Consider the following 21,713-nt stretch of genomic DNA (forward strand, 5'->3'; position numbering starts at 1 on the left):
TGAGGAGGAGAGGAGGGGGGGTGAGGAGGAGAGGAGGGGGGTGAGGAGGAGAGGGGGGGAGGAGAGGAGGGGGGTAGGAGGAGAGGAGGGGTGAGGAGGAGAGGGGGGGGAGGAGGAGAGGAGGGAGCAGGAGGAGAGGAGGGGGGAGGAGGAGGGGAGGAGGGAGAGGAGGAGGGGGAGGAGGAGAGGAGGGGGAGAGGAGGAGAGGGGGAGGGAGGAGGAGAGGAGGGGGGGGGAGAAGGAGAGGAGGGGGGTGAGGCGGAGAGGTGGGGGGGTGAGGAGGAGAGGTGGGGGGGTGAGGAGGAGAGGTGGGGGGGTGAGGCGGAGAGGCGGGGGGTGAGGAGGAGAGGAGGGGGGTGAGGAGGGGGGGTGAGGAGGAGTGGAGGGGGGTGGGGAGGAGTGGAGGGGGGTGAGGAGGAGAGGTGGGGGGGTGAGGCAGAGAGGGGCGGGGGGTGAGGAGGAGAGGGGGGAGGAGAGGGGTTGAGGAGGAGAGGAGGGGGGTGAGGAGGTGAGGAGTGGGGGGGTGAGAAGGAGAGGAGGGGGTGTGAGGAGGAGAGGAGGGGGGTGAGGAGGAGAGGGGGTGAGGAGGAGAGGAGGGGGGTGGGTGTGGGGGGAGGGGGGAGTGGAGGAGGGGAGGGCCGTGTGAGGGGGAGAGGAGGGGGGGTGAGGAGGAGAGGGGGGTGAGGAGGAGAGGAGGGGGGGAAGAGGAGGGGGGGTGAGGAGGGGAGGAGGGGGACGGGGGGTGAGGAGGAGAGGTGGGGGGGTGTGGCGGAGAGGGGGTGAGGAGGAGAGGAGGGGGGGTGAGGGGGGAGAGGAGGGGGGTGGGTGTGGGTGGGAGGGGGGGTGAGGAGGAGAGGAGGGCCGTGTGACGAGGAGAGGAGGGGGGTGTGAGGAGGAGAGGAGGGGGGTGTGAGGAGGAGAGGAGGGGGGTGAGGAGGAGAGGGGGGGAGGAGAGGAGGAGGGGGGGTAGGAGAGGAGGGGGGTAGGAGGAGAGGAGGGGTGAGGAGGAGAGGAGGGGGGGAGGAGGAGAGGAGGGAGCAGGAGGAGAGGAGGGGGGAGGAGGAGGGGGAGGAGGAGAGGAGGAGGGGGAGGAGGAGAGGAGGGGGAGAGGAGGAGGGAGGAGGAGAGGAGGAGGGGGGGAGAAGGAGAGGAGGGGGGCGAGGCGGAGAGGCGGGGGGGTGAGGAGGAGAGGTGGGGGGGTGAGGAGGAGAGGTGGGGGGTAAGGCGGAGAGGCGGGGGGTGAGGAGGAGAGGGGGTGAGGAGGAGAGGAGGGGGGTGAGGAGGAGTGGAGGGGGGTGAGGAGGAGAGGTGGGGGGGTGAGGCAGAGAGGGGCGGGGGTGAGGAGGAGAGGGGGAGGAGAGGGGGTGAGGAGGAGAGGAGGAGGGTGAGGAGGAGAGGAGGGGGGTGAGGAGGAGAGGAGGGGGGTGTGGAGGAGAGGGGGGGTGAGGAGGGAGAGGAGGGGGTGTGAGGAGGAGAGGAGGGGGGTGTGGAGGAGAGGGGGGGGGTGAGGAGGAGAGGAGGGGGTGTGAGGAGGAGAGGAGGGTGGGTAGGAGAGGAGGAGGGGGGAGGAGGAGAGGAGGTGGTTGAGGAGAGGAGGGGGGGAGTGGTGAGGAGAGGGGGTGAGGAGAGGAGGGGGGGGTGAGGAGAGGGGGGTGGTGAGGAGAGGGGTTGAGGAGAGTGGGGTGTGAGGAGAGGAGGGGGGGTGAGGAGAGGGGGGTGGTGGGGAGGAGAGGAGGGTAGGTGGGGAGGAGGGGTGGGGAGGAGGGTGTGTGTGAGGAGAGGGGGGGTGTGTGAGGAGAGGGGGAGGTTGAGGAGAGGAGGAGGGGGTGGGTGAGGACAGGGGGTGGGTGAGGAGAGGGGGGTGAGTAGACGAGGGGGGGTGAGGAGAGATGGGGGGGTGAGGAGAGGAGGGGGGGTGAGGGGGGTGAGGAGAGGAGGAGGGGGGTGATGAGGAGGGGGGATGGTGAGGAGTGGGTGTGGGGTGGGTGGTGACGAGGGGGTGTGGTGGTGAGGAGAGGAGGGGGGTGGTGAGAAGGGGGGGTGGTGAGGAGAGGAGGAGGGGGGGTGGTAAGGAAAGGGGGGGTGGTGGGGAGGAGGGGGGCTGGTGAGGAGAGGAAGGGGGTGAGTGGTGAGGAGAGGGAAGGAGTGGAGGGGAGGAGCGGGGGTGAGTAGGAGAGGAGGGGGGTGAGTAGGAGAGGCGGCGGGGTGAGTAGGAGAGGAGGGGGGTGGAGGAGAGGAAGGGGGTGAGTGGTGAGGAGAGGGAAGGAGTGGAGGGGAGGAGCGGGGGTGAGTAGGAGAGGAGGGGGGTGAGTAGGAGAGGCGGCGGGGTGAGGAGGAGAGGAGGGGGGGTGAGGAGGAGAGGAGGGGGGGTGAGGAGGAGAGGAGGGGGGTGAGGAGGAGAGGAGGGGGGTGAGGAGGAGAGGAGGGGGGGTGAGGAGGAGAGGGGGGGTGAGGAGGAGAGGAGGGGGACGGGGTTGAGGCGGAGAGGGGGTGAGGAGGTGTGGAGGGGGGGTGAGGAGGAGAGGAGGGGGTGAGGAGGAGAGGGGGTGAAGAGGAGAGGAGGGGGGTCAGGGGGAGAGGAGGGGGTGGGTGTGGGCGGGAGGAGGGGTGGGTGAGGAGGAGAGGAGGGGGGTGAGGAGGAGAGGAGGGGGGTGTGAGGAAGGAGAGGAGGGGGGTGTGAGGAGGAGAGGAGGGGGGTGTGAGGAGGAGAGGAGGGGGGGTGAGGAGAGCGGGTGAGGAGAGGAGGAGGGGGGGGTAGGAGAGGAGGGGGAGAGGAGGGGGAAGGAGGAGAGGAGGGGGGAGGAGGAGAGGAGGGGGGAGGAGGAGAGGAGGGGGAGGGAGGAGAGGAGGAGGGGGGAGGAGGAGAGGAGGGGGCGAGGAGGAGAGGAGGAGGGGGGAGGAGGAGAGGAGGGGGGGAGGAGGAGAGGAGGGGGGGAGGAGGAGAGGAGGGGGGAGGAGGAGAGGAGGGGGGAGGCGGAGGAGAGGAGGGGGTGAGGAGGAGAGGAGGGGGGAGGAGGGGAGGAGGGGGGTGAGGAGGAGAGGAGGGGGAGGAGGAGAGGAGGAGTGGGGGAGGAGGAGAGGAGGAGTTGGGGAGGAGGAGAGGAGGGGGGGAGGAGGAGAGGAGGGGGGGAGGAGGAGGAGAGGAGGGGGAGGAGGAGGAGAAGAGGGGGGGAGGAGGAGAGGAGGGGGGAGGAGGAGAGGAGGGGGGGAGAAGGAGAGGAGGGGGGGAGGAGGGGGGGAGGAATAGAGGAGGGGGGAGGAGGAGAGGAGGGGGGGCTGAGGAGAGGAGGGGGGGGAGTGGTGAGTAGAGGAGGGGGGAGTGGTGAGTAGAGGAGGGGGGAGTGGCGAGGAGAGGGGGGAGAGGAAGGGGTGTTGTGTAGAGGAGGGGGGGTGAGGAGAGGGGGGTGTGAGGAGAGGAGGGGAGTGTGAGGAGAGGAGGAGGGGTGAGGAACGGAGGGGGAGAGGAGGGGGGGAGGAGGAGTGGAGGGGGGGAGGAGGAGAGGAGGGGGGAGGAGGAGAGGAGGGGGGGAGGAGAGGAGGAGGGGGGGTGAGGTGGAGAGGAGGGGGGGTGAGGAGGAGAGGAGGGGGGTGAGGAGGAGAGGTGGGGGGGTGAGGAGGAGAGGAGGGGGGGTGAGGAGGAGAGGAGGGGGGGTGAGGTGGAGAGGAGGGGGGGTGAGGAGGAGAGGAGGGGGGGTGAGGAGGAGAGTGGGGGGGGTGAGGAGGAGAGGAGGGGGGTGAGGAGGAGAGGAGGGGGGTGAGGAGGAGAGGAGGGGGGTGAGGAGGAGAGGGGGTGAGGAGGAGAGGGGGGGGTGAGGAGGAGAGGAGGGGGGTGAGGAGGAGAGGAGGGGGGGTGAGGAGGAGATGTGGGGAGGTGAGGCGGAGAGGCGGGGGGTGAGGAGGAGAGGAGGGGGGGTGAGGAGGGGGGGTGAGGAGGGGGGTGAGGAGGAGAGGAGGGGGGGTGAGGAGGAGAGGTGGGGGGGTGGTGAGGAGAGGGGCGGGGGGTGAGGAGGAGAGGGGGGAGGTGAGGGGGTGAGGAGGAGAGGAGGGGGGGTGAGGAGGAGAGGAGGAGGGGGTGAGGAGAAGAGGAGGGGGGGTGAGGAGGAGAGGGGGGGGTGAGGAGGAGAGGAGGGGGGTGAGGAGGAGAGGAGGGGGGTGAGGAGGAGAGGAGGGGAAGTGAGGAGGGGGGAGGAGGAGAGTAGGGCGGGTAGGAGAGGAGGAGGGGGGGAGGAGAGGAGGAGGGGGAGGAGGAGGAGAGGGGGGGGCTGAGGAGAGGAGGGGTGGAGTGGTGAGGAGGGGGGGGTGAGGAGAGGGGTGGGTGAGGAGAGGGGAGGTGAGGAGCGGAGGGGGGTGAGGAGAGGCGGGTGGTGGGGAGGAGAGGAGGGGGGTGGGGAGGAGGGGGTGGGGAGGATGGGTGTGTGAGGAGAGGGGGCGTGAGTAGACGAGGGGGGGTGAGGAGAGATGGGGGGGTGAGTAGAGGAGGGGGGTTGAGGGGGGTGAGGAGAGGAGGAGGGGGGGTGGTGAGGAGAGGGGGGCTGGTGAGGAGGGGGTGTGGGGGGTGTGGTGAGGAGGGGTTGTATTGGTGAGGAGAGGAGGAGGGGTGGTGAGAAGGGGGGGTGGTGAGGAGAGGAGGAGGGGGGGTGGTGAGGAGGGGGGGGGATGGTGGGGAGGGGGGGTGGTGAGGAGAGGAAGGGGGTGAGTGGTGAGGAGAGGAGGGGGGTGAGTGGTGAGGAGAGGGGAGGAGAGGAGGGGAGGAGGGGGGTGAGTAGGAGAGGAGGGGGGTGAGGAGGAGAGGAGGGGGGTGAGGAGGAGAGGAGGGGGTGCGGAGGAGAGGGGGGGTGTGGAGGAGAGGAGGGGGGGAAGAGGAGGGGGGTGAGGAGGAGAGGAGGGGGACGGGGTGTGAGGAGGAGAGGTGGGGGGTGAAGGCGGAGGGGGTGAGGAGGAGAGGGGGTGAGGAGGAGAGGAGGGGGGGTGAGGGGGAGAGGAGGGGGGTGGGTGTGGGGGGGGTGAGGAGGAGAGGAGGGGGGTGTGAGGAGGAGAGAAGGGGGGGTGAGGAGGAGAGAGGGGAGGAGAGGAGGAGGGGGGTAGGAGGGGAGGGGGTAGGAGGAGAGGAGGGGGGAGGAGGAGAGGAGAGGGGAGGAGGAGAGGAGGGGGGAGGAGGAGAGGAGGGGGGAGGAGGAGAGGAGGGGGGAGGAGGGGGGGGAGGAGGAGGGGGTGAGGAGGATTGGAGGAGGGGGGAGGAGAGGAGGAGGAGAGGAGGGGGGGAGGAGGAGAGGAGGGGGGAGGAGGAGAGGAGGGGGGAGGAGGAGAGGAGGGGGGAGGAGGAGAGGAGGGGGGGAGGAGGGGGGGAGGAGGAGAGGGGGGAGCAGGAGAGGAGGGGGCGTGGAGGAGGAGGAGAGGAGGAGGAGGGGTGTGGTGTGGAGGAAGGGGGGGGTGGTGAGGAGAGGAAGTGAGGGGAGTGGTGAGTAGAGGAGGGGGGAGTGGTGAGTAGAGGAGGGGGGAGTGGTGAGGAGAGGAGGGGGAGTGGTGAGTAGAGGAGGGGGGAGTGGTGAGGAGAGGAGGGGGTGTGAAGAGAGGAGGGGGAGTGGTGAGGAGGGAGGAGGGGGGTGGTGAGGAGAGGAGGGGGGGTGGTGAGGAGAGGAGGGGGTGGTGAGGAGAGGAGGGTGGGAGGAGAGGAGGGGGGTGGTGAGGAGGAGAGGAGGGGGGTGGTGAGGAGGAGAGGAGGGGGGTGGTGAGGAGAGGGGGGTGGTGAGGAGAGGAGGAGGGGGGTGGTGAGGAGAGGAGTGGGGGTGGTGAGGAGGGGTGGTGGTGAGGAGAGGAGTGGGGGTGGTGAGGAGAGGAGGAGGGGGGTGGTGAGGAGGGGGGTGGTGAGGAGGGGTGGTGGTGAGGAGAGGAGGAGGGGGGTGGTGAGGAGGGGGGTGGTGAGGAGAGGGGGGGTGGTGAGGAGGGGAGGTGGTGGTGAGGAGAGGAGGGGGGTGAGTGGTGAGGAGGGGGGCGGTGGTGAGGAGAGGAGGTGGGGGGCGGTGAGGAGAGGAGGTGGGGGGGCGGGGATGGTGAGGAGGTGGGGGGGCGGGGATGGTGAGGAGGGGGGGTGGGGAGGAGAGGAGTGGGGGTGGTGAGGAGGGGTGGTGGTGAGGAGAGGAGGAGGGGGGGTGGTGAGGAGAGGAGTGGGGGTGGTGAGGAGGGGTGGTGGTGAGGAGAGGAGGAGGGGGGGTGGTGAGGAGGGGGGTGGTGAGGAGAGGGGGGTGGTGAGGAGAGGAGGTGGGGGGGCGGTGAGGAGAGGAGGTGGGGGGGCGGGGATGGTGAGGAGGTGGGGGGGCGGGGATGGTGAGGAGGGGGGGTGGGGAGGAGAGGAGGAGGTTGACTAACAGGGAGAGTGCAGGGCATCAGGAGGAATGGAGATGGGGGGCAACAAGAAAAGGGGGAGTGATGGGGGTCAGAGGTTGGGAGTTTGATGTTTTTTTGTAAAATTCCTTCTGCTTTGTAGCAGATTGTTGCAGAGGGTACAACTCCTTTTAATTTGTATTTATGATTTCATCCTCTGCTGACCCAGTGAGTGAGCCCATAGTTCGGGATTGTTGGGACATGATGTAATCCAGATTGTACCATTCTAAAGTGTCATCCATTTCGCTGTGAGATAGGCCAAGTGTTGCTTATTTGGAATGGGTGCAACATACAGCATCCGTTTTTAAATTAACAAACCATAGCCAAGTCTTCAACTGTTCACACCCTGATACCTGGAATATTCGAACAACAGCTCATCCCAACCAGTCCTTCCTGGTGTTTGGGTTCTGTTCGCATCATAGAAAATTACAGCTCAGAAACAGGCCTTTAGGCCCTTCTTGTCTGTGCCGAACCATTTTTTGCCGAGTCCCATTGACCTGTACTTGGAACATATCCCTCCACACCCCTCTCATCCATGAACCCGTCCAAGTTTTTCTTAAATGTTAAAAGCATTTACCACTTTATCCGGCAGCTCATTCCACACTCCCACCACTCTGCATGAAGAAGCCCCCACCTAATATTCCCTTTAAACTTTTCTCTTTTCACCCTTAATCCATGCCCTCTGCTTTTTTTCTCCCCTAGCCTCAGTGGAATAAGCCTGCTTGCATTCACTCTATCTATACGCATCAAAATCTTATACACCTCTATCAAATCTCCCCTCATTCTTCTACGCTCCAGGGAATAAAGACCCAACCTATTCAATCTCTCTCTCTGTAACTCAGCTTCTCAAGTCCCGGCAACATCCTCATGAACCTTCTCTGCACTCTTTCAACCTTATTTACATCCTTCCTGTAACTAGGTGACCAAAACTGTACACAATACTCTAAATGCGGCCTCACCAATGCCTTATATAACCTTACCATAACACTCCAACTTTTAAACTCGATACTCCGATTTATAAAGGCCAATGTACCAAAGGCACTCTTTACGACCCTATCCACCTGTGATGTCACCTTTAGGGAATTCTGCACCTGTATTCCCAGATCCCTCTGTTCAACTGCACTCTTCAGAGTCCTACCATTTACCCTGTGCGTTCTACTTTGGTTTGTCCTTCCAAAGTGCAATATCCCACACTTGTCTGCGTTAAATTCCATTTGCCATTTTTCAGCCCATTTTTCTAGTTGGTCCAAATCCCTCTGCAAGCTTTGAAAACCTTCCTCACTGTCCACTACACCTCCAATCTTTGTATCATCAGCAAATTTGCTGATCCAATTTACCACATTATTATCCAGATCATTGATATAGATGACAAACAACAATGGACCCAACACAGATCCCTGCGGCACACCACTAGTCACAGGCCTCCACTCAGAGAAGCAATCCTCCACAACCACCCTCTCTTAGAAATCATAGAAACCCTACAGTACAGAAAGAGGCCATTCGGCCCATCGAGTCTGCACCGACCACAATCCTACCCCCATATCCCTACATATTTTACTCGCTAATCCCTCGAATCTACGCATCTCAGGACACTAAGGGGAAATTTTAGCATGGCCAATCAACCTAACCCGCACATCTTTGGACTGTGGGGGGAAGCCGGAGCACCCGGAGGAAACCCATGCAGACACAAGGAGAATGTGCAAACTCCACACAGACAGTGACCCAAGCCGGGAATCGAACCCAGGTCCCTGGAGCTGTGAAGCAGCAGTGCTAACCACTGTGCTACTGTGCCGCCTCTGGATTCTTCCATTGAGCCAGTGTCTAATCCAATTTACTACCTCATGTATACCCAGCGACTGAACCTTCTTAACTAACCTCCCATGAGGGACCTTGTCTAAGGCCTTGTTGAAATCCAGGTAGACAACATCCACCGCCTTCCCTTCATCCACTTTCCTGGTAACCTCCTCGAAAAACTCTAATAGATTGGTCAAACATGACCTACCACGCACAAAGCCATGTTGACTCTCCCTAATAAGTCCCTGTCTATCCAAATATTTGTAGATCCTATCCCTTATCACGCCTTCCAATAACTTGCCCACCACCGACGTCAAACTTACTGGCCTATAATTTCCCGGATTTCTTTTGGAACCTTTTTTAAACAACAGAACAAAGTGAGCCACCCTCCAATCATCCGGCATCTCCCCCGTGAATACTGACATTTTAAATATGTCTGCCAGGGCCCCTGCAAGTTCAACACTAGCTTCCCTCAAGGTCCGTGGGAATACCCTGTCCGGTCCTGGGGATTTATCCACTCTGATTTGCCTCAAGACAGCAAGCACCTCTTCCCCCTTTAATCTGTAAAGGTACCATGACCTCCCTACCTGTTTGTCCTATTTCCGTAGACTCCGTGCCCGTTTCCTTAGTAAATACGGATGCAAAAAACCCATTTAATATCTCCCCCATTTCTTTCGGTTCCACACATGGCTGACCACTCTGATCTTCAAGAGGACCAATTTTATCCCTCACTATCCTTTTGCTCCTAACATACCTATAGAAGCTCTTTGGATTTTCCTTCACTCTGTCTGCCAAAGCAACCTCATGTCTTTTAGCCCTCCTGATTTCCCTCTTAAGTAGCTTCTTGCACTTTTTATACTCCTCGAGCATCTGATGTGTTCCTTGCTGCCTGTACATTTCATACAACTCTCTCTTCCTCTTAATCAGTGTTACAATCTCTCTCGAGAACCAAGGTTCCTTATTCCTATTTACTTTGCCTTTAAGCCTGACAGGAACATACAAACTCTGCACTCTCCAAATTTCTCCTTTGAAGGCCTCCCACTTTCCATTTATATCCTTACCAGAGAACAGCCTGTACCAATCCACACTTCCCAGATCCCTTCTCATTTCATCAAATTTGGCCTTTTTCCAGTTCAGAACTTCAACCCGAGGACCAGATCTATCCTTATCCATGATCAGGTTGAAACTAATGGCATTATGATCACTGGATCCAAAGTGTTCCCTCACACTCACATCCATCACCTGTTCTAACTCATTTCCCAATCGGAGATCCAATATCGCATCCTCTCTAGTTGACACCTCTATATACTGATGTAGAAAATTCTCCTGAACACATTTTACAAACTCTACCCCGTCTAAACCTTGCAGTATGCGAGTCCCAATCTATATGTGGAAAATTAAAATCCCCTACTATCACAACTTTTTGTTTCTTGCAGTTGTCAGCTATCTCTCTGCTGATTTGCTCCTCCAATTCTCGCTGACTATTGGGTGGTCTATAATACAACCACATTAATGTGGTCATACCGTTCCTGTTTCTCAGCTCCACCCATAGGGCTTCTGCTGACAAGCTCCCTCGTCTATCCTGCCTGAGTACCGCTGTAACATTTTCCCTGACCAGCAATGCCACCCCCCCCCCACCTTTTATCCCTCTGCCTCTATCCCGCCTGAAACATTGTAACCCTGGAACATTGAGCTGCCAGTCCTGCCCCTCCTGTAGCCAAGTTTCACTAATGGCTATAATGTCATATTTCCATGTGTCTATCTACGCCTTCAGCTCATCTGCCTTCCCCACAATACTCCTGGCATTGAAATAGACACCCCTCAAAAGGTTATTTCCACCACACTCAACCCTTCCATTTGTGTTTTTACTTGAACTAACCTGTCTTTTTACCCCTGCTCCACTATCTGCTCTGGCACTCTGGTTCCCACCCCCCTGCAAATCTAGTTTAAACACTCCCAAATAACACTAGCAAACCTCCCTGCAAGTTTATTGGTCCCCTTGTAGTTTAGGTGTAACCCGTCTCTCTTGTACAGGTCCCACCTGCCCCAGAAGAGGTCCCAATGATCCAAGAATCGGAAACCCTGCCCTCTACACCAGCTCCTCAGCCACGTGTTCATCAGCCCAAGCATCCTACTCCTATCCTCACTGGCATGTGGCTCAGGTAGCAATCCTGAGATTACTACCCTCGGGGTCCTGCTTTTTAACTTCCTTCCAAGCTCTTTGTACTCACTCTTTAGGACCTCCTCACTCTTCCTACCTACGTCATTTGTACCGATGTGTACCACGACATCTGGCTGATCACCATCCCACTTTAGAACGCTGTGCACGCGATCAAAGACATCCCTGACCTTGGCACCCGGGAGGCAACAAACCATGCGGGAGTCTCTGTCCCGACCACAGAACCTCCTGTCCGTACCTCTGACCATTGAGTCCCCTACCAGCACTGGTCTCCTCTTCTTCCTCCCACCCTTTTGCGCTGTAGAACCAGACTCTGTATCAGAGTTCCGGCTGTCGCAGCTTGTCCCACGTAAAGCATCTCCCACAACAGTATCCAATTTAGTATACCTGTTGTGGAGGGGTATGGCCACGGGGGAACCCTGCTCTGCCTGTCCTTTCACATTTCTGTTTCCTCTCCTTACAGTAACTCAAGTTCCTGTGCTCTGCTGCTTAGGTGTAACTACCTCTCTAAAGCTACTGTCTATAAACTCCTCATTCTCCTTACCTTTCCTTTTTCCCCAGATGCTTAGCCTCTCAATGTTGATTTGATGTATTATTGTCACATGTATTGGTATATAGTGAAAAGCATTGTTTCTTGCGCGCTATACAGACCAAGCATAATGTATATAGGAGTGGGAAAAGTAGTGTTACAATCATAGCTAGTGTGTAGAGCGAGATCAATTTAATATAAGGTAGGTTCGTTCAAAAGTCTGTTGGCAGCAGGGAAGAAGCTGTTCTTGAGTCAGTTGGTACACTGTCTCTATCTTTTTCCCAACGAAAGAGTGTATGTCCGGGGTACATAGGGTCTTTGATTTTTGGCTGATTTTTTGAGGCTGATTTTTGGCTGATTTTTTGAGGCTGTGGAAAGCGTAGACAGAGTCAATGGATGGGAGGCTGGTTTGCATGATGGACTGGGCTACGTTCACAACCCTTTGTAGTTCCTTGCGGTCTTGGTCAGAGCAGGAGCCATACTAAGTTGTGATACATCCTGAAAGGATGCTTTCTGTGGTGCATCTGTAAAAATTGGTGAGAGTCGTAGCGGACATGCTGAATTTCCTTAGCCTCCTGAGAAAGTAGAGGCATGGGGGTGCTTTCTTAACTATAGCTTCGGCATGAAGGGACCAGGACAGGTTGTTGGTGACTGGAAACCTGGAAAACCTGAAGCTGTCGACCATTTCCACTTCATCCCCTTTGATGTCGACAGGAGCATGTCCTCCACTACGTTTCCTGAATATCTCTTTGTAAACTGTTTGTATTTCTCCCACAATTTGCGCCTCCATCTATTTTTGTGTTGTCTGCAAATCTAGCTATAGTACATTCGCTTCCTTCCTCCAAGTCATTAATATATATTATAAACAGTGGCGGTCCCAGCACTGATCCTTGTGGAACCTCACTGGCTACAGGTTGCTCACCTGAATAATAATACCTTTCCCCACTCGCTGTTTCTGCCCATTAGCCAATTCTCTATCAATGCCAATATACTAGCTCCAACATCATTGGCTCTAATCTTATGAATTAACCTTTTGTGAGGTACCTTGTCGAACGCCTTCTCGAAGTCCAGATACAGCACATTCCCGTTATCCACGCTGGTTGAGACTTCCTTGAACAATGCTAATAAATTTGTCAGCCATGATTTCCCTTTCATGAATCCATGCTGACTCAGCTTGATTAGATTATGATTTTCCAAATGTGCCCCTATTACTTCCTTCGTAATTGATTGCAACATTTTTTCAACAATAGATGTTAGGTTAATTGGCCGACAGTTACCTGCGGTTTGCCTCCTTCCCTTTTTGAATAGCGGTGTCCCATTGGCAGTTTTCTAACCCTCTGATATTTCTCCAGGATCCAAGAATTTTTTGGTAAATTACAACCAATATAGTTCATTTAGCATTCTAGGATGCAAGCCATCAGGGCGAGGGGACCAAGCTCCTTTTAGCCTCATTAGTTTGCCTAATACTACTCTCCAGTGATGGTACTTAATTCCTCCCCTGTATTCTTTACTATTAATGGGACGTTTGAAGAATCTTCCACCGTAAGGACTGATGCAAAATATCTGTAAACTCCTCTGCCATTTACCTGTTCCCCATAACTATCTCCCAGATTAATTTTCAAAGGATCCAATGTTCACGTTGATCCCTCTCCCTTTTTATATATTTAAAGAACCTCTCATTGTTAGTTTTTATATTCCTAACCCTTCATTATATCGAGCCTGCACTGACAACAATCCCATCCAGACCCTATCCCCATATCCTAATGTATTTAGCTTCCTAATCTCCCTGACCGTAAGGGGCAATTTAGCATAGCCAATCAAGCTAAGCTGCATATCTTTGGAGTGTGAGAGGAAATCAGCACCCGAGGAAACCCACGCAGACACAAGGAGAATGTGTGGAGTTTGCACAGTCAGTCACCTGAGGCTGGATTTGAACCTGGGTCCCTGGCACAGTGAGGCAGCAGTACTGTGCTACCCATAGGAAGTCCATTTCCTTATCCCTGACATCAGTGGTGGGTAAGTTACTGGAGGGGATTCTGACAGACAGGATCTACCAACAATTAGAAAGTCAAGGTCTGATTAGAGACAGTCAGCACAGCTTTGTGCATGGGAACACATGTCTAATGAATCTTTGAGACTTTTGAAGAGGTAACCGAGAGGATGGGTGAGGGTAGGGCAGTAGATGGACTTTAGCAAGGCCTTTGACAAGATCCCGCATGGGAGACTGGTCTGGAAGGTGAGGTCGCATGTGATCGAGGGAGAGCTAGCCAATTGGATTCAAAATTGGCTCGATGGTAGGAAGCAGAGGGTGATGGTTGAAGGTTGTTTCTCGGACTGGAGGCCTGTGACTAGTGGTGTGCTTCAGATCAGTGTTGGGACCGTTGTTATTCATATTTTATATAAATGATATGGATGTGAATGTACAAGGCATGGTTCGTAAGATTGCGGATGATACTAAATTAGGGGTTATCATTGATAGCGAAGAAGGTTATCAAAAATTACAGGGGGATCTTGATCAGTTAGGAGAGTGGGCAAAGGATTGGCAAATGAATTTCAATACAGGTAAGTGTGAGGTGTTGCATTTTGGAAAGTCAAACCAGGGTGTGTGCAGTGTGAATGGTTGGGCCCTGGGAAGTGTGGAGGAACAGAGGGACCTAGGAGTACAAGTACATAGTTTGTTGAAAGTGGTGCCACAGGTAGACAGGGTCACGAAAAAGGTGTTTAGCACACTGACCATCAGTCAGGGCACTGAGTATAGCAGTTGGGAAGTTATGTTACAGTTGTATACGTCGTTGGTGAGGCCGCACTTGGAGTATTTTGTACATTTTTGATCACCCTGTTATAGGAAAGACATTAATAAACTGGAAAGAGTACAAAGAAGATTTACGAGGATGTTGTCAGGACTGGTGGGCCTGAGTTATAGGGAGCAGTTGGCCAGACTAGGGCTTTATTCCTTGGAATGGAGGAGAATGAGGGGTGACTTTACTGAGGTGTGTAAAATTATGAGCGCCATAGATAGGGTGAAAATACACAATCTATTTCCCGGTGGAGGGGAATTAAAAACTAGAGGGCATAGGTTTAAGATGAGGGGGGAAAGATTTAAAAACGACCTGAGAGGCAACTTCTTCACGCAGAGGGTAGTGGGTATCTGGAATGAGCTGCCAGAGAAAGTGGTTGAGGCAGGTACAATAGCAACATTTAAAAAGCAATTGGATAAGTACATGGATGGGGAAAGATTAGAGGGATCTGGACAAAACGTGGGCAATTGGGAGGGCACCATGGTGGGCATGGACCAGTTGGGCTTGTTCCCCTGCTGTATTGCTCTATGACTCTATATATAGTGTTAGTGATGTGGTAAACTGATACATAAATGGAGTCGAGATGTGTTTTGAGAAGGGTTATGTTGAGGATATGTCGAGTAGAATGGATTAGTGAGTGTCAGAGATGCGGGGGTATCAACAGTTGTAGAGTATTTGGAGTTTCAAAAAGCATTTGATATGGTACCACACAGACGATTGTACATAATTAGCGCTCCTGGGATTAGGGATGATATATTAACATCAGTGGAGGATTGGTTAACAATAGGAATAATCAATAAATTTCAGTTTGGAAGGTAGTAGTTTGAGGGACACTGCAGGGATCAGTGGGTTATTTATAATCTGTATCAGTGACATCAATGATATATCCCAGTTTGTTGCTGGTATGAAATCGATGGAACAAGTTGTGTGGAGAACACAAAGAGGCTTCACGGGGATATGAAGAGGTTCTGAGTGGACAAGAACATGGCAGATGGAATACAATGTGGAGCAGGGTGACATTTTCCACTTTGGTCATAAAAATTAAAAAAGTGCCTAATATTTTGGGATGATGAGAGATTGGGAACTGTTTGCTTTCAGAGGGATCTGGGTGCCCATGTCCAGTTAACATGCAGAGACCACAAACAATTTAGGAAGGTAAATGGTATCTTAGTCTTTATTACAAGGCGATTGGAGCAGCAAAGTAAATATGTCTGAGTGCAGTTGATTGGGGCCTTGGTGAGTATTGTGTGTACAGTTTTGGTCACCTCTCCTAAGGAAGGACTTGTCATAGAGGGAATGCAGTGAAGGTTCATTAGACTGATTTCTGGGATGAGGGTTCGTTCTATGAGGAGAGATTGAGCAGACTGGGCCTATGTTCCCCAGAGATCAGAAGGATGTGAAGTGATCTCATTAAGGAGTTTGACAGGGTAGATGCTGGGAGGATGTTCCCCTTGATGGAGGTGGCTGCAACTTGGTAATGGGTTCAGAATAAGGGGTCAGCCATTTTGGACTGAGTGGAGAAATTCCTCCAAAGGATTGCGAGTTGTTTGCATTCTCCAACCTGTGTATACTCTTTCAAGTCCATTTCAGTCATAGATTGAGAGATATTTAGACACCAAGGGAACCGAGATATGGGGTTGGTGCAGAAACCAAGGAAGAAGTACAATCAAGACCTTACGAAATGGCAGAGCAGGTTCTCGAGGCTGAATGGCCACCTCCAGTTCTTCTAACATATAATGGTAATCAATCTTAGTAATGCAGTAAAGATATCCATGTGTGGGATCTGCAGGGTTTTTTTGGGAGGAAGTTGTCATTATTGTAAAGTGTGTTTTGTGTGTGTAAATTAGAATTGTAGTGAAAGGAACTTCTTAATAGTTGGGATGTGGGAGACAAATGATGGAATCAGTAATAGCAGGAAGTGATGCGCTGCAATGATTCTCTCAGTCATGCACTCGCTAACCTGTATCTGATAGTTTCTGGTGAAGGATATCATTTTAAAAAATTTATTCATGGAATGTGGGTATCACTGGCTCGGCTTGCACTTCTTGCCCCTGCTGCAATAATTGTGTATATTAATCCCAGAGAAAGAAAAACTTGTTTTTATATAATGCCTTTCACAGCCTCAGATCCTCCCAAAGTGCTTTACGGCATTTTAAGTGTAGTCACTGTTGTAATGTGGGCAATGCTGCACCTAATGTGCGCACAGCATGATCCCACAACCAGTAACATGATGATGATCTGGTTATCTGTTGTTTTGTTTAAAGAGAAGTGGATTTGAGGGTTAAATATTGGCTACGCCACTGGGGAGAATGCCCCTGCTCCTCTTCCAAGTGAAGACATGGGTCAGGATTTTCCACTTCCGTTCATGTTGGGCAGGTTTAGTGGCACAATTGGGAAATATCATGCAAAGGCACAGGTCGTGTTTCCTGGTGGCATTAATGCTCATCCCCTGGTGATCATCCCCTCCCCCAGTCAGTGATGGGCACACATGAGGAAGGAAGAGAATTGAAGGATGTGATGAGATAACCTGAGGTGGAATGTAAAGTAAAATTTGTTAGTCACAAGTAAGGCTTACATTAACGCTGCACTGAAGTTACCGTGAAATTTCCTGCCTGGATCAGAGGGGACAAGTGATGTCTTTCTGTAATGTGAACCATGTACAATGCTGGGGAAATCCACCATAAATTTAGTACAACTGAGAAAAAAAAGACATTTGCTGATTTATTTTGATGAAAGTCAGCAACCTGTAACCCATAGACGAATGGATGAATTTCCCTAGCTGTCAATTTGATTGGAAATGGGTATTAATGTAACACCTTTCCCATCCTCAGGGAATCTCAAAACACTACACAACCAATGAAATATTTCTAAAGCATGGCCACTGTTGTAATAGAGGCAAAAACGGCAACATCCTTGTGCACAGCAAGCTCCCACAAGCAGCAACAGGATAAAATATTCCAGTGATGTTGGGCGAGAGATGAATATTATCCAGGAAATTATGGGAGAACTCCCTGCTCTTCAGAACAGTGCTTTTGTGGGAGCTTCTGTGCTCATGTGAGAAGGCAGACAGGGCCTCCAACAGAGCAGCACTCCCTCCATACTGGAAATGGAATTGCTTGCTTCAGCCTCTATAGTGGTATCTGAACCCCACGACTGTGATTCGGAAGTAGGAGTGTAACTCGCTGGGTGGAGGCTGACACACATCTGAATGTACAATTAAACAATGCTTAATATTGAGCTTCTGTTAAAATGTTGCACTTGCATTTCATTTGTCGAACAAGTTAAACTTGTATATCTGCTTTTTAATTGCTTTTGTCTATTCTTAGATACTCAGCACAGTGAGCTGAACTATGCGACTTAATGTTCAGTCGTGTGCTCAATCTTTTCTTCCCCCACACGTTTTCCCCACCCCAAGCTAATTGGAATTCAATTTGTCTTGGGAAGTTCATTTTTAACCTATTTGCTCATGGAATGTGGGTGGCGCTGACACAGCCAGTATTTATTACCCATCCCTAATTGCCTCTTGAGAAGGTGGTGGTGAGCTGCCTTATTGAACCATGATGTGAAGATGCCGGCGTGGGACTGGGGTAAGCACAGTAAGAATTCTCACAACACCAGGTTAAAGTCCAACAGGTTTATTTGGCAGCACAAGCTTTCAGAGCACTGCCCCTTCATCAGGTGAGTGAGGAGCTCTGTTCCCACAGACAGGGCATACATAGATACGGACTCAATTTACAAGATAATGGTTGGAGTGCGAGTCTTTACAGGTAATCAAGTCTTAAAGGTACAGACAATATGAGTGGAGAGAGGGTTAAGCACATGTTAGAGATGTGTATTGTCTCCAGCCAGGACAGTTAGTGAGATTTTGCAAGCCCAGGCAAATCGTGTGGGTCCAGATAGTGTGACAAGATCCTGGTTGAGGCCATCCTCATGTGTGCGGCACTTGGCTGTTAGTTTTTGCTCGTCCATTCTGCGTTGTCGTGTGTTGTGAAGGCCGCCTTGGAGAACGCTTACCCGAATATCAGAGGCTGAATGCCCGTGACTGTTGAAGTGTTCCCCAACAGGAAGGGATCACTCCTGCCTGGTGATTGTCGAGCGGTGTTCATTCATCCGTTGTCGTAGCGTCTGCATGGTCTCGCCAATGTACCATGCCTTGGGACATCCTTTCCTGCAGCGTTTCCGGTAGAAAATGTTGGCCGAGTTGCAAGAGTATGTACCATGTACCTGGTGGATGGTGTTCTCACGTGAGATGATGGCATCCGTGTTGATGATCTGGCACGTCTTGCAGAGGTTGCTGTGGCGGGGTTGTGTGGTGTCGTGGTCACTGTTCTCCTGAAGGCTGGGTAGTTTGCTGCGGACAATGGTCTGTTTGAGGTTGCGCAGTTGTTTGAAGGCAAGAAGTGGGGGTGTGGGTATGGCCTTGGCGAAATGCTCGTCTTCATCAATGACATTTTGAAGGCTCCAGAGAAGATGTTGTAGTTTCTTCGCTCTGGGGAATTACTGGACGACGAAGGGTATTCTGTCTGCTGTGTCCCGTATTTGTCTTCTGAGGAGGTCGGTGCGGTTTTTGCTGTGGCGCGTCGGAACTGTCGATCGATGAGTCGAGCGCCATATCCTGTTCTTATGAGGTCGTCTTTCAGTGTCTGTAGTTGTCTGTTGCGATCTTCCTCTGAGTAGACCCTGTATATACGGAGGGCTTGTCTGTAGGGGATGGCTTCTTTAACGTTTTTGCACAATTGGGGCATCCTGAGGTTATCCATGGGCTTGCGGTACACTGAAGTGCTGAGGTGACCATCCTTGATGGAGATGCATGTGTCCAAGAATGCAACCGATTCCGGAGACTAGTCCATGGTGAGTCTGATGGTGGGTGCTAGAGACGATACGCACCTCTTTAACCTGTGCTTAACCCCCTCTCCATTCACATTGTCTGTACCTTTAAGACTTGATTACCTGTAAAAACTTGCATTCCAACCATTATCTTGTAAATTGAGTCTGTATCTACGTATGCCCAGTTTGTGAACACAGCTCCTCACTCAACTGATGAAGGGGCAGCGCTCCAAAAGCTTGTGCTACCAAATAAACCTGTTGGACTTTAACCTGGTGTTGTGAGACGACTTAGTGTTCTTGAACCATCGCAGTCCGTGAGGTTTAGGTGCATCCGCAGTGCTGTTCAGCAAGGAATTCTAGATTTTGACCCAGTGACAGTGAAGGAACGGTGATATGTTTCCAAGTCAGGATGGTGAATGGCTTGGAGAGAAACCTCCAGGTGATGGTGTTTCCATTTTCAAATCTGACATTGATCACACACATTGCGATCCCTTGAAATGGGTGGAGGGTCTTTTGGATGTGGGGAGTTCAAGGTCAACATGTCGTGACGACGAAAGGGACACGAATAATCATGAGGTAACTGGATGTTAACCGGGCTCAGTTGTGTTCTCCTCTCTATGGTGAAGTCCACACAGCAGGAGGTTTGTTCCCAACTCATGGGTCTCATAACATTGAGATCCCAGCAAGGTGTGAAGCTGCAGTTCATTCTGTGCCATTTGCCATCAGTTGCAGTCAGGGAAAGGGAGGGAGGTGGATGTCTCCAAGGGGCACCGCTGGTGGATGGCAGCCAACTTGCGACAAAACCTCCATCTTCCTGGGTGAATGGTCATTCCTGACAAGGCTCTTGTGTTCAGTGTGTCTAAGATGACAAGGCGATGGTCTCTCTGTATAGTCTCGGGGCAGTGGAATCAAGTAGAATAGTGTCAGAGGGAGGCTTCTCGCACAAGGCTCTCATCACCCTGGTCAAAGAGCAATGTCTCCATGTACATTCATGTATGAACAGGAGGAACATCCATCTCTGAATCTCCAGGATGTCATTCCCCTTGAAGGAGTGAGGTGGGGATGTTCTGTCTGAACGGAACCCAGGCAAAGGGCTTCACACTGGCCTGCAGGTTTTGAATTGGAGGGAAATTTGTAAAGGGTGTACTCACTAAATTTATTTCAATCCATTCACAGATGCGCTCGGATATTGATGGTGGAAGCTGCAGAAAACCCTGCCATGGTACTGGCTCTCATTGGATGAAGAGAAGGAGGGCCTGTCACAGATTGGCACAGTGTCAGGAGGATCAATGGCCTGAACAGTAAGAGGCAGCAAAGCCTCAAAGGTCAAGATTCTGACGGATAGGGTCCACAGCAATGGTGACCATTGGTCTGAACACAGGAGCATCTCATGTCAGACAATCTACGCAACTCCCAGGTGTCACCGGGTTTTAACGGACCACGGAGATTATAGGGCTGGTTCCCAGGGACAGTGTAGAAAACATGGCTGATGACACCAGTTCACTGTCTTCAGAATGCTGCTGAGGGCAACAAGCATAATGCACATCCCTCCAGCAGGTTCCAGATTGAGCAGTAACAGGGCTGCTTAAGATGAGGTTCAGATGTTTGAGCCACTCAGGCAGGGCTCTCCAATACTCACCACAGAGAATGTTCCAGATCATCATTATCTGCTGCACCCTGCACAACCTTGTGCTGCAGAGGGGGAAATGTCTTTCCTGATGGAGCGCGATGTCTCCTGTGATGAGGATGTTAAAGTGGGTGGATCTCCCAAGGGCCAGGATGTCACTGAGCCACATGTAGGGTCTATACCAGGGGAATGATGTGGCAGAGAGGCCCATGGCAGAGTCAGCTACTGATACATTTGTTGAATTTTTTTCAATCCTTTGCTGGCTGGATAGGGTCAAGATATTTTTCACTTATTTACTGACATTTTCCTCTCATGTACCTTAACTTATGAGAGCAGAATTAAATTTCACTAGTTACTGTCTTCCCTGCTGTGAATTTGATCCTTTGCATGTGCCAAGCTATGTTAAAGTGCAAAGTCCTGATGCTAAATGCATGCATTAAGACCTGCACAGCTTCCTCCACAACCTCAGACACCTGTCAGTAGAATTATGATGTAACCCATGCACTTACAAAATCCATGTGTACAGCAGCTTGGAAACAGTATCAAATCTAAACTCACCAGGGATACACATGTTACCCTGACACCTGCTCCCAATGGGAACTGGCAGAGAGCTCTTTCAGGTAGAACCAGATAAATGGGCCCACAGGGAGCAGCATGAGAACAACATTTGGCCCTTCGAGATCGCAGCCCCATGCAGACTGATGAGAGATGTTCATGTTCCTGCTCCTGATTCTCAATCGTACATCATAAACCGATATTCATTGACATGTTCGTCATATCAATGTGTTTTGAAGTAACTCTGTAAACCACTCACTGACGGTCCCTAACCTGCACTGTGCCTTGCTGAGGTGCACCACTCTGGACCTGCCAATTGCAGAGACCCCTATAATTCTCAGTCCTAGACAGCCTTCGCTTAAGTGTGAGACTGATCAGCCATGCTGGCTCCCCCAGCAAAGGTCAACTTCTTTCCTGCCTGGGCCCTACATTGGCCTGTTATTGCTGCTGATACTTCACGTCAACAGCTAATCAACAGCCTTTAGAGTCTAGAAATCTATCTCTTAAATATATTCAGTGATTTGGCCTCCACACCTGTAGTGGAGAATTCCAAAGGTTCACCAGGCTCTGAGTGAAGATATTTTTCCTCATCTCAGTCCTAAATAGCCTTTTCTATATCCTGAGACTGTGAACTCTTGTGACATATCCCCAGCCAGAGGAAATAACATCCCGGCATCCAGTCTGCCCAGCCCTGTCAGAAATTTGTGTTTCAATAACATCCCCTCTCAACCTTCTTACCTCCAGTGAATATAGGACTAGCTGATTCAATCTCTCTTCATATGACACTCCTGGGAATCAATTAGTGAATTTTTGCTGCACTTCCTCCATGGCAAGTATGTCATTACTTGGGGAAAGAGACCTAGACTGTGCATGATACTCCAGGTGTTGTCTCATCAATGCCCTGTACAGCTGCAGTAAGACATCCTTGCCCCTGTACTGAAGCCTCCTAACAATGAAGGCCAACATACCATTTGCCTTCCTAAATGCTTGCTGCACCTGCATGCTTGCTTTCAATGATCGATG

This window comes from Mustelus asterias, chromosome 8 (genome assembly GCF_964213995.1).
Source record: "Mustelus asterias chromosome 8, sMusAst1.hap1.1, whole genome shotgun sequence".
In the NCBI taxonomy this organism is placed as follows: domain Eukaryota; kingdom Metazoa; phylum Chordata; class Chondrichthyes; order Carcharhiniformes; family Triakidae; genus Mustelus; species Mustelus asterias.